We start from the raw sequence: 13,142 nt of genomic DNA, 5'->3' as shown, positions 1-13,142 counted from the left end.
CATTCGTGGCTCCCTCTCACTCATTTCCCCCTTTCACATTATGGAAGGGCTGAAGGCATTTCTAAGTATGACAAAAATGCTGAAGTCCACAAGACCACAGCACAGACCTTGGACTCCAGCCTCAATCACAAATTTTCCATCATCCTCTCGCTCTACATTAACCAAAACACAGGAGTTACTTGCTCCTGTTATGTACCTCCAGGAGGGTCTTCTGTTGTTCTTTTGAAGCCAGTAAATGAACACTGTTCACCAGCTCTACAAGGACAGAAATAACAGGACAAATCCAGCCTGGACTATAATCTTCAGTGGTAGCTTATGTTTAAAGGTATAGAAAGCAAGGAAATTCATACCTTAACTTCACATGGCTTAAATCTGAAGGGGGGCTGCTTTACCTCTGTAGGACTTCATCTGCACTTGTATTGACCCATGCCTGCACCAGGGCTCAGCACATGGGGAGTATCAACATGGCAGCCATACAGACAACCTTTTCTCCCTTCCTCCTCCAGGTCCTTTTCCATTTAACAATTTTCTCCATGCAACTCCTACTCTTATACAACGCTGTAGAAATATCACTGGCAAAGTTCTAAGTCCTCACTTCCCAGTACTGCCAAGCAAGGCAAATAGAGATGCCTGAAGCTTTCTTAAGTGCTGCTGGATTTAATCAAAGCCATGTGAAGGTGGCCTGGCTTGCCCTCCCAAAGCAACTGCAGCTCTCAGACAAAGCATGTTGTCCCACAACAGACATACTGGAAACACAGCGGAGTTCCAGGGAATCAGACTGCTCAGCCTCCCCCTTGGTTCCCAAACATCCTTCTCACAGTGCCCAGCAGAGTCATTCATCCTAGGGCTGCTCCTCCCCAGGACACCACCAGGCTGTAGGCAATGCAGAGCATGGATGACACACTAAGCTCCTCTGCCACTTTCCTGCAGCTTCAGCTTGCCCTTCAAAATACGTATTTCTTAGTGCCACCACCCCAGCAGACCTTCTGTGTCCTTGGCCAAGACAACTCCTTGCTTGTTGCAGACTGAAGTAGCGCTGCAGAAACACGATAAACTTTTGTTGCATCTAGTGCAGCAAACACAGATTCACCAGAGTTTATATATAAAAAGGTTACGAAGCAAGGCAGCAGAGGGTTGAGTGATACTGGGCAACTACAAAGACAGGGCATCCACAACTTTTGGGGGCAACCTGTTCCAGTGCCTCACCAGCCTCATCACAGAAAACTTCTTCCTTATATTCAATCTAATCTTCTCCTTGATGCATTCAGCAGGAAGCTTTATTTAAAAGCTGTGCTCAAAGTCCTCCCAGAGAGGAACCTCCTCTGGGTTAAGTGGGAAGCCAAATTCTGGCAGCATGTACACAAAGCCATCAGTCAGCAGTGCCCCACAAAGGACTCTTCCAACACTGTAACCTCCCAGAAATATTAAAGCACTTGGCAATCCACCCTTTTGCATGAAAGGAAACTGGAGTAGAAGCAGGACATGTTCTACCAGGAGCGACACAGCTGCTCTTCAGCAAGCCATGCCCACTCCCATACGCTCATCAGATCAACAGATCCAGAACTACCCTCTGCTGCCACAACAGGCACTCCTGCCTTTTTCCTCCCCTCACTTCTACACATCCCAGCCATCTCTACCCTACAGGTAGCAACAATCATTTGCTTGATTCAACTGGAAGCCATCTCAGAAATAAGAAAATAAAGGGCAAGAATTTCTGGCAGGAGAACAACCTGAGATCAGCTAAAGCTGATGAAAAGCTGATGAATAGCATCTCAAAGAGGCACAGTGGTACATGTGGAAACCTAGATGAGGCTTCAACCCATCATATATTTGTCTTTGCACAGGGGTAAGTCATGGAAAAGCAGTTTAACAGCTCCATTCACTACTGAGCATGCTCAGTCACTCACGTTTCTAAAGACCAATCCAAAACAGCCCGGTGATTTGCTCTCTGAGGTTCTCCAAACTAGACTGATGCACCCAAACAGCAACACACCACAGCTATGCAAGCCTTGCAGCTTACCAAGGCACAGCAGTAAAATAAAATTCCTCCAAGAGGTTTGGGGATGTTTTTTGGAGGGGGGGAGGAGGGGGGTATTTTGTCATAGCTGAAGGGTGTTCTCAAATGGTTTCAAGGAGCAGAGGAGCAAAGACAAGCATATGCAAAGGATCTAGCAAAAGCTCTTAAGCAAAGCAGACAGCAGGAAGCTGAAAATAAATACGCAAAGCCCTTTGCAGCACCGAAGTTCAAATCCATCTGGATAGTGCTAAGGCTGTCACGGCAGCCCATAGAGGGGATTTTCCAATTCCTCGCAGAGAAACCCTGGAAAATAATAATGGAAAAGTAGAAGCACAGGCTCGAACTCTAAGCCAGACCTTCATCCCAACACATGACCAACTTCAACAGCACCAGGAGTGCAGGGGGAGAACACATGCATGGTCCCCACAGCCTGGCTTATCCTGGGCACTGGGAAGCCTGAGCCCGCTCCACCCCCACCTGCTTCTCCTCTGGCACAGGTGTGGATGGAGAGGTTGCAGCAGACACAGGTGCAGCCCAGGATACCTACCAGAGGGGCTGCCAGCACCAGTCACATGCCAGCCAGTCACCTCACCTCCAACACCAGCAAGAGGCACAGTCCCCAACTAAAAAGTACATGCCACAAAGCTGCACTGAGTGGAGGGAGCCGATCCATCAGCTTGCCCAGAGGTCCCATCCAAGCATCCCAGCAGCAGTCTGCCAGAGGTCCCCACCACTAGCTCCTTACAGAGGGGAAGGAGGTAGAGTAATCCTGCCTTGTTTTTCTGAGTTACACATTAGTCACACAGATTTCTGCCCAAGGGCCCCCAGGCAAGCCTTTACTTCGATGGTTGCTGCGTGCCCCCACTGAAACCACCAACTCTCAACAGGAACAGACAAGCACAGTTCAAAAACTTACATTCGAGCCTCCTTTACACGCCTTTCACAGAAATACCCAGAGCTGCCCCTCCACTTAACACAGTTCTATTTTTTCCCCCCACCAGAAAAAACACCCAGTTACTCAAATTGAATTTCCATGGCATTAAAGTCAATTAATCAGCTACACATCTCCAACTGACCCGTTCCCAGATTTTCTGGTAACTACCACACAGACCACATGCACACCCCCAAAATATCCCAAAGCATCCTTAAGAAAATCATGGATTTTGTAATAAAGCTCAAGCTTTCACCTCTGCAGAAATGCGCCTTAGTTAAAAAATAAATAAACCATAACGGATCAATTCAGGTCAGTTTTTACCGAGAAGAGCTTCAGAAGTCAGCTGCAGCTTGGTGTAACCACAGAGCTCATGTGAGGCAGGACACAAGAGCCATCACGTCCATCATGTCACACATCCAGCATTCAGGCTGGGGACCTTGCAGTTGCCTGCATGCCACCTCCCAGCAGCAGGGACCTGGGGCAGAGCACGGCTCCTCACCTTGCAGGGAAAAGCAGCTCATTGCATCCCCAAGACACCAGTGACCACTGATAACGGATGCAAGCAATGCCCACACCTGTTTCTAAGTACAGACCAGCTGCCAAAGCAATCAAGCGAGCCAAGCCCTTCAGCTGCACCTCCACAGAGCTCTCCTGGCCCGTGCCACAGCTCTGCTTTCCCCACCGGCTTTGCAGCACCAGCAGGAATCGCTCTGCAACACAGTTTTGCAAGCAGATGCCTGCAGCGGAAGCAGCCTCCAGTGCACAGCCTTTTTGCTCATTTTAATGCAATTTCTTGAAATCAAACAAGAACAGCTAAATTCATTCTCTCTGAGCTCCAGCAGGATACTGGCTAACGCAATATTTTCAGTCTGCCATTTCCATCAGTCAGAGAATATGGAGTAGAAACATTGTTTGAACCACAAACTAAAGACCAAGGATGCATTTCCCAGGGGCAAATACCCCTCCTGTCCAGCCTCTCTGGGGATGGACCTCTCTGTCCATTCAGCTGTCCCCATGCCAGATCCAGCACCCTGCTGTAGGTGATGTGTGGTCTCCCAAGTACTGATCTGCTTGGATATGCCACAGGATGAGGTCAGTGGAGATCCAGCTGGCATTCATGCCCAAGGCAGGAAAGCAGTAAGGAAGAGATCCCTGTAAAATCCAGACAAAAATCTTGAAAAACTGTTTCCTTGGACACACAGGAGGCTGACAACAGCCCACTGACAAAGAAAGGCAGAGATATCCCCCATCCCTTCTCCGTCCTGTTCCCTCCAGCAGAATGGAGGGATATGCTCTGGCTGCCATGGAACCTCTCTGTCTACCGTCACACTGAGTGCTGGGATACAAGAGGGTGAGATGACAACAACTTCCGTCCAGACTTTCAGATGTTAAAGGCATGGCAAGGGCAATGCTGCAGGAAAGAAAACTCCCTGAGTTCTCACAAGTCTGTAAAGGACTAGAATAACTGAAGGGATTTATAGACCCAGCCTGAAAGCACAAACACACTTGCTGAGCTGAGTCCACCCCTTGTATTGACACATGTATGGTGCAATTTTTTCCACAGAAACTGGATTACAGCACCCTACTTAAGGAGGTGACTAATCACATTTTAAACACATCAACTGGAAACAAGTTCAGCCCCTTCAGTGGTTAAGATCTTGTGAAGCTTATTGGTTTTCTCACCTATATGTTACACATGCCCCCTTCCCACTCCACATTCAACTTCAAGTTCCACCTGCGGCACTTCATGGCATTTTTCTCTCACAGCATGGGAAACCCTGAGCAAACTCCAGGCAGATCTCTTTACCACACAGAGGTATCAAAGCACAGCCATCAAGTCACCCTTGCTGAGCCTGCTGGGGGATTTACACCATAAGCTGAAGGCAGGCAGAAAGACAATGCAACAGGCTCTGCTCAGCCTCCAGACAGTTAGAGCATCTCTGGGAGGTCAAGTGATGGTCCCACCAGCCCTTTATCCAAGGGAGCCTAGTGGTGGGTATCTGTCTATCATAGCTACTATCAGCCCAGTCAGCTCTGCAGCAAACCTGATGGGAATGCAGATGTGGCTCAAAAATATGTTGGTGAAGAAAAAACCCAGTGCCAGGCCACGTAGACTGGCAGCACCAAGGTGGTTCAACCGTGCACCTAGGCCACAAGAGCCACCAAACAAATTAATGTCTTGCAGGCCAGATACAGGTTTCCCAGTGAAACTCATAGAGCAAGTCAAGGAGCAAAGCAAATAGTGAGGCTTTGAACTGATTTCAGTAACTTTATCTGGTTAGCATCATAAGCAGCAGCAACAGAACAGGTAACACTTCTGACCCACTTTGTTACCACCAGAGGAACGAACACATTACATCTTTCCTGATAAATCCCCCCAATCATGTATTAACACTCTCATGATCACTTTAGACTCATGGAACTGAAGGGGGAGGGAGAAGATATACTGTAAGAACAAGGCAGCGCAGTTTTTCAAGAAACTGAATTTCTAAACATGCAGGTCATTTTCCTACCTGCTCCTTCATCTACTCTGTATTGAAATGTTTGACAAGCACATAACTCACTATCAGTGCTACTTTGCTCCACTCAAGCCCAAATCAGATGTCAGAGCTTTAAAAGGAAAGGAAACACTCAAATTTAACTTGGGGTGAGAAAACCACACCACTAAGCTAAAACTTTGTAGTCAGCTACGATGCAAACAGGAGAAGTTTTTTCAAAGAGCAAGTGCAGCAGCTCTGACTGATACTGTATCCCCCCAACATCCTGCCACCACGGCGGGGAGTGGCAGATGTAGCTCTCACACGCATGGCCCTCACTGATTAAAGAACAAAACTGAAGGCTAGGGGAGGCAGGGGATTTAAAAACTCAAGACAATCTGTTTTGATCCTGATTTCTGGTGAGTGAATTGGCCCACAGCATGTGCATGAAGAAGGCAGCCATGTCTGCACAGCTGCAGCAAAGAGAAGTAAGAGTACAGGAGCAGGCTGCAGTCAGGCTGGCTGTCCCAGCTGCTGCTGGGTCACCAGCAAAGTGCACACCTCACTTGGCTCAACGAGCCACTCTCCCCCCACCTCTTGCAGCAAGAGGCACCAGCAAACTGCTGAGCAAATGCTGAGAATGAATACACCAACAAACAAGCATTTTGAGCAAGCTGGCTTTAGTTCTGCTGTCAGGACACCAGCAGGGACACAAGTCCTAACTAAGGAGATCAGATATGTACTGCTGGACACTCAGGCAAAGCTGGAGTGATGGGGATATAAAAGGGGCTGAGCATCCCCAGTACATGCTTCTTCTTCACTGAACTTTTTTCCCCCACCTTGGACTGATGACAAGGAAAATCCATCACTGAGCTCCAAAAGATGAGGCAAGTGATTTGTTTGCTTGAACTTTGGGGTACCACAGCACTGGGGCCCACTGGCACTGTGATCTCCCACCCTGTCAGACACAACTGCTCAGCTGCTGCCTGCAGCACGGGAAGCTCCTCTGCAGAAAGCTGAAAGGTGTTGGCTCCTGCATTCAATTTCCAGGATCCAAGCCACCAGAAGAGCTAAAAATGTCCCAATTAACCATTCCTTTTCAACACAAGACTTGATGATGGTGCCACAAGGGTATTATACAACTGCAAACAGGAAGATGTGATCTGCAAATCAAACTAAGAAAAGTGAGAAATCAGAAAAAAAAAAAATTCAAAAAGAAATCAAACTGACCTAGCCAGAACCGCAAGCTCCAAATTCATGCACGGACCTCATGGCCAAAATTGTAGAGAAGCTTGCGCTACTTGCAATTGTGGTGGCTGGCTCTGAGGTGCTTGCAAGCTTTCTGGTGTGACACACAAAGGGTATAATTTCTGTTCTGCATTGATTATACACAAAGAGCTTGTTCTGGCTATAGCCCATGCAAGCTGTCTCCTGGATCAGCTGGCTGCTTAGCATGGTGCCATCCTGCACGTCAGGAGTTAAGCAGAAAACTTTTATTCCCTGTAAAACCCATTGCAAAGAGACAGCTACACTCTGGAGCTAAGGATTTCCTCACATGAAGATTTAGCAGCAGATTTTTTTTATCACTGCCCAGTCTTTGCAGTGACATGTAGACTTTAAACATTGTCTGTGGGTAATACTGGAGTACATTACTCACAGCAGCGCAGCCGGGAGAACCAGCAAATCCTCTCCATTTGAGCCCGAGCGTTAGCTTTACCGTGGAATTACATTTATCTCTCTGGCACTAGGCTCTCATTAATGGAATTACCAGGCAGGCTGCTTCAGACTTAACACTTGAGAGAGGCGGGCTGGGATGGCTCCGCTCCAGCCTCAGCCCGCAAAGCCGGCGCTGTTTCTCCATCCTCCAGCGAGCTGCCGCCCGAACGAGCCCGACCCCGTGACGAGAGCCAGGGAAACAAAAGGAACAACCCCGAACTGTCCAGGGCAATCAATATCTTTCTAGGAACATCCAGGCTTCTCGCCAGCTTTCCTGCAACCCCGATTTAGCTGTTCTGCAGTGCGGAGGGGGATGGCACGCGCAGGAGCAGCCCGGCGGGATGCGGAGCCCGCAAGCGTGGCTGGCACTCGAGCTGACACTTAGAGGGGACAATCTACACCGGTCCCTCTACAAATACCTTAAGCTGAGGGTGTCAAAGCAAACCCACAGCTACAGAGAGCACCCACCCACCCTGAAAATCAGAGCAAGCACTCCAGTGTGAATACTTGCTTCAGAAATACCCACTGCTACTTCAAACGGGGAGGTGTATGGTAGCAAACCCGCCGAGACTGCTACCCTCAGTACTCGGGAGTATCTTGCACATTCTGGAAATCTGCCCTCCACCACACAGCAGCTCTTGCAGTGCCATGCTGAGCTCTCTGCAGCGTGGCACGAACCAGCCCCTTAAAGAACCCCTGCACTACCCAGTAAAATGGACAACTGGGATGTCCCAGGCTGCCGAGAGCTGAAGGAGATGCAGCAAGCAACCTTCCACAAAGCTGCACTGATAGCTCTGCAGCTTCAGCATCTCTGGGGGCTGCTCTTTGCACAGAGCAGCTGTAGGCTTCCTTAGGTGGTATATTCCCAGTCGCCTGCAAGGCAACTGCTATAACCTCAGCGTGGATGGAGCACAAGGACAAAACAGAGATCCACCAAAACCTGAACAATACTTGCCCAGCATTGTTCAGGATCACAGATCTGCCAGAAAGGATGGAAGACAGAAAGGGGAAAGCAAGCACAAAGTTTATTTATTTGCAGAGCATACACATATCCTTCCAACAGCTTGAGCTGTGGGAGCTGAACTATTCTCCCCTGTAATTAAAATGAAGGTGAGGAAAGCACAGGAATTATTCCAGCATGACTGTGAAGAACTTATAAGCTTTGAGTTTCAAAGTCCACCTTAACACACATTCTTTGGAGCGATTTTAATTCTAAAGAGAAGGAGAAAAGAGGTTTTGCTGTGGGAAAAGCTGCTGTACAAGCCCGTTATTAAACCAAACAAGGCACATATGAGGGAGGGCTGTGGCTGGGGTTGACGAAGCAAGGCTGAAGACAAGGCTCTGTTCCCCCTGCCCTGCATTTGCTCTGCCAGGAGCTCCCAGCAACATGATTCAGAGGCAGACCGCCCCGTGACAGGAAAAACACATATAACACCCAGGCAGTGAAACCTCACATCTGTGAGCTTCTATGCAAAACACAGCCTGAAACACATTTTCCAGCTCCACAGAGTCAGCTTGATACTCAGCAAAGCCAAGCTGGTGAAACGCTCTTGTGTGCATTGAAGGTAAGAGTCCTCAGCAGGAGAGACTCTCAAGCATGTCCTGGTTTACTCCATATCAGAAAAAAGGGGAAAAAAAAAAAAAAAAAAGAGAGAAGCCTGGGGTAAGATTGTGGGGTTCTGCAGCTCCGGGCAATATAAAAGAGATGGAAGGACATAAGAAAAAAAAATTTACACAAGTGCAATGCTCTCCAGCGTGGCACCCAGGGGAATAGCTACAAAAAATACTGTCTTTTCAAAAAACCCAGTAAGAGTAAGGAGCCATCAAAATTATGAGTCAAGCTCCAAGATAAGAAATCATACTGCTGGATGGGTGCGGCTGCTTGCTTGTTTGGTCGCTGTTGGGTTTTTTCTTAAAGATAAACATGTCTTTCAGAATATGCTTGTTGGCCAATCTTCTCTCTGACAAAAAAAAAAAAAAAAAAAAAAAACACACAAAACCCACACAGAAGGAAGCTCACAACCGTGAAAACGATAAATGAGAGACAGGAGAGTTTCTGAAGAGCTCTGAGGTCATGCTTCACTGGCCCTTTAAAGTAAGATGCAACACGCCAAAAAGAACAAAAGAGGAGTAAATTTTAAATTCTAAGTATTTCAATAAAATATCATTCAGAGAACTTATTAACCAAACTGCAAAAAGCAGACCTCATTCACAGAGCCTGAAACCTGTCAAGTAAAATAAATAAAAAATGTTTTGCATCTATTTCATTTGCAAAGCTGTTGATATATAGGAGTATTTAATCAGAAATTCACAGTCTGGAGGAGGATAGCTCAGCAAATTCATCCAGAAAAAGTAACTTGTATCTCACAGGCAGAACTAAGGCAAATCCCTCAGGAAGGGTGTAAAATTGAGCAGAGAATGGTTTTGAAACCAACGGAACGATGGCTTGAACACAGCCAAGGTAGAAGTAGAAAAGTACTGCAGGAAAGCAATGTGTAAAGCACCCAGGAACTCGACGGAGCAAAAGCCACAGCAAGTCTCATCACTTTCACCAAATTCCCTGCTGGCTCAGTGAATTGCAGTGACTTGGTGACCAGGATCACTGCCTGCAGCTCAGCTCAGCCCAGGACTCTGCTGCTCTCCACATAGCTAGGTGTTAAGCAGCCACCACCGAGGTTATACAACAAGGTTATTTGGTAATCACCTTAGTTCAGAAAGTATTTTGCACTGGCCATCAATGCTTTTTGGGTTTTGTCGTGTCTGACTCAGGAACATCAGAGGGGAAGAAAAGTGATTGAGCACAAGGCAAGATATTTACCAGAATGGCAGGTTTTTAACTGAGTCCTGGATATTCCTACTGCTGAACACAGCTTTAATTAAACACTGCAAGCCCACCAACAGCTTCATCTTCCTCAGCATAGCGCTCGCAGAGAAATGACTGAATGCTCTCACCGGCTTTGCTATGCAGCCCTTGATTGAGGGCATACCCTTTTCCCAAATCCAAAACAGACACCAAGATCCCATCTGCTCAATGCAGCTCCCCAGAAGACTCCAGCACATGCCCCCATCTGCCATTTCAACAGGCACCTGAAGTTCCCTGCTCCAGAGCCAGCATCTCCTTCCTCGTCCAGCAGGGAAATTGCTGCCTTTAACTCTACTCCAGCTGGAGCACAAGAGCAAACGGAACCATTTTTTGGAGAAAAAGACCTCACGATTCACCACGGTGCCAGATTTCACTTCTGTGGGTGTTGTTTTCAAAGGAGACATTGCAAGGCAAGGCGGGGAAACAACTGCCCGCAGCGGGTTTGCTGCTCCAGGCTCTCGGGCACCGCAGCTGTCCCAGCCCCGCGCAGGGACCCAGCCCGGATGTCCCAGCGCGGATGGCAGCAAGCACCGGGGGCTGTCCGGGCCGCCCAGCCGGGCCGAGTGTCACCCCGAGCCCCGCAGGGGGTGGTGCGGGCTCCGTGCGCCGAGGGCCGTGAGGAGCCGCCGGGCAGGCGAAGCCGCCCCGAGCACCACCCGGGGTCACCGGGGCAGCTCCCGGCCCTTCATCAGCCGGGGGGCGGGGGCTCGATGTTTTATGGGGAGGAGGGAGGGGGGTGTTTGGTTGTTTCGTTCTGTTTTGATCCCAGCGCAGCCCCGCCGCGATTCCAAGCCCAGCGCAGGCCCCTGGCAGAGCCCGTGCCCGGCGCTCCAGCCCCCTGCTCCGACCTCCACACGCACCGCCGCCCCACACACACAGCCGTGCGCATCCTGCCCGCCGAACACACAGCCCTTCGCAGCCCCCCACCATTCCCCTTCCCATTGCCATCTCCTTCCCACTCCCGCCCCGTTCCCACTCCCACTCCCACTCCCGCCCCGTTCCCGCTCCAGGTCTCACCGCGGGGCGCATCCTCCTCTCCCGGCGCGCGCCCAGCCCGGCCCGCCGCCGAGCCCCGGCCGTCGCGCTCCCGCGCAGGCGCACTGGGACCCCCGACAGGGACGTGCAACTGCCAGCGGCACACGGTGTCTCGCGAGAAGTCAATATGTCTGCGCTGGGCCACGGGAAAACCAACGCGGGGAATTAGCTCAAATGGTAGAGCGCTCGCTTAGCATGCGAGAGGTAGCGGGATCGATGCCCGCATTCTCCAGCTCCTTTTCCTACCGTGGACTGCCCCAAACCCACAGCATCAGTGCGTTTACCTTTTTAAATTCCTCATATTCCTATTTGGTTCCTTGACATTTTTAAAGACCACAGAATATGTCGACTTGGAGGGGACCCACAAGGATCATCGGGTCCAAGTGTGAGCCCAGCACAGGACACCACAAGAGTCACACCCTGTGCCTGAGAGCATTCTCCAAATGCTTCTTTAACCCTCTCAGGCGTGGTGCTGTGACCGCTTCCCTGGGGAGCCTGTTCCAGTGCCCAGACATCCTCTGGGTGAGGAACTTTTTTCTAATATCCAACCTAAACTTCCTCTGACACAGCTTCAGGACATTTCCTTGGGCCCTGTCACTGGGCACCAGAGAGAGGAGATCAGTGCCTGGCCCTCCTCTTCCCCTCAGGAGGAAGGTGTCACTGCAGTGAGGTCTCCCCTCAGCCTGCTCCAGGCTCAGCAGAGTGAGTGACCCCACCTGCTGCCAGTACAGCTACACAGATACATCTGCCTGTCCCGTGCCTAAGGCAGGCACAACACTGTCTGCGTATTCCTGGCACTGCAAGAGGGTCTTCTGTTTCCTTATTGAACATGGGAAGGCCATGACAGTGAGCAGCACCCACTGCATCCAGTTCTTCCCACACAGCTCTGGCCCCAGCCCTCCCTTTCTCATCCCACCCAAGAGCAGGAAAGCATTTAGAGATCCCTTCACCTGGAGGCCTCTGGTAGAGCCAAAACACTTGTTTTGTGTAAATTTAAGATGGAATCAAAGCACCTCAAGGAGTCATTGATATAGGTGACACTTATTAAAAAAAAGGTCAAGACTTTGCTCCCTAAATTTATCCAGGTGCAAAGTTCAAGCAAGTGCTTCACATTCTGCTCCAGTTCTACTGCAAAAAGCTTTAAAAAAAAGAGAAGCTGTTTTTATAAACTGATGGTGTATCGTGGAAAAAACCAACCTCAAAGGATTACACTGAGCTGGAAGGATCTCCATCCCTGCCACAAACTGAACTGGGAATCAATGGAAGAAAACAATTCTGAGTACTTTCCTCCTTACATGCCCAAGGAAATGACCTTTCTGGCAAACTTCAATGACAAAGAATGAAATTCAGCTTTCAAGCTGCTCACTGGCCCCAGCCTATACCTGAGGAGACTCCAAAATATCCCACCCCCAAACCTTTGCAGCAAATTAATTCCAATTACAGGAAGAACTGGATAATTAAAGAGAGGATGCAGTGGGTTTTTTTATGGGACAAGTCTTATGGGAAGCAGCTGTGGGAAGTGGAGTTGTTTAGCCTGGAGAAAAGGAAGCTCAGAAGACCCCATCACTTCTACAAGTACCTGAAAGGAGTTTTAGTGAGGTGAAGGGGTCTCTTACAGGTGACAAGTTACAGGATGAGTGGAAATGGCCTCAAGTTGTGTCATGGGAGGTTTAGATTGGATATTAGGAAAAAAAAAATATTCTCTGAAAGGATGGTCAGGCATTGGAACAGGCTGCCCAGCTAAGTGTTGGAATCACCTGGAAGTGTTCAAAAGGCATGTGGATGTAACTCTGGGTTATGCTTTAGTGATGCTGGGTTAACAGATGCACATGATCATTTTGAGATCATCATGACTCTAGGACACAAAATGATTTTTTTTGGGCACAAATACCCATGAATTCTCATGGGTATTCTCATGGAGACTAGAGAGATGCCTCTACTGGCAGAGGACATCTACTATTCCTTTCTGCAAAAAGGCAATAGTAACATGCAAACTGAAGTCTGAAAACCAGGCAAGTGTATGGTTGCTGAGGTTCTTTTCACTTCAAGATTTCATTCTTGCCTTTTAAAGTTGATTTAAACTCACATTTCTGAGTCCTG

At 48.9% G+C, this 13,142-nt stretch overlaps 1 protein-coding gene and 1 non-coding gene across 6 annotated transcripts in view; one reads left to right on the top strand and one right to left on the bottom strand.

Moving 5' to 3' along the window:
• LOC121344865 (USP6 N-terminal-like protein) overlaps window positions 1–11,096 on the bottom strand; it is an 84,465-nt gene extending 73,369 nt beyond the window's left edge. For all 5 annotated transcript variants that reach the window (XR_005953889.1, XR_005953890.1, XR_005953891.1 and 2 more), the window contains exon 1: window positions 11,025–11,096. The gene's annotated coding sequence lies outside the window, so the exon portion shown is untranslated. The remainder of the gene's footprint in view (window positions 1–11,024) is intronic.
• A 105-nt stretch (window positions 11,097–11,201) lies between these two features.
• Window positions 11,202–11,274, top strand: TRNAA-AGC. The gene has a single exon. It is a non-coding gene; the product is annotated as a tRNA-Ala (tRNA).
• The last annotated feature ends 1,868 nt before the right edge of the window (window positions 11,275–13,142 follow it).

Source organism: Onychostruthus taczanowskii, unplaced genomic scaffold, assembly GCF_017590055.1.
Source record: "Onychostruthus taczanowskii isolate IOZ18803 unplaced genomic scaffold, ASM1759005v1 scaffold69, whole genome shotgun sequence".
Classification (NCBI taxonomy): Eukaryota; Metazoa; Chordata; class Aves; order Passeriformes; family Passeridae; genus Onychostruthus; species Onychostruthus taczanowskii.
The sequence above is the reverse complement of the archived record's forward strand: the minus strand, read 5'-3'. Positions and strand labels throughout refer to the sequence as shown.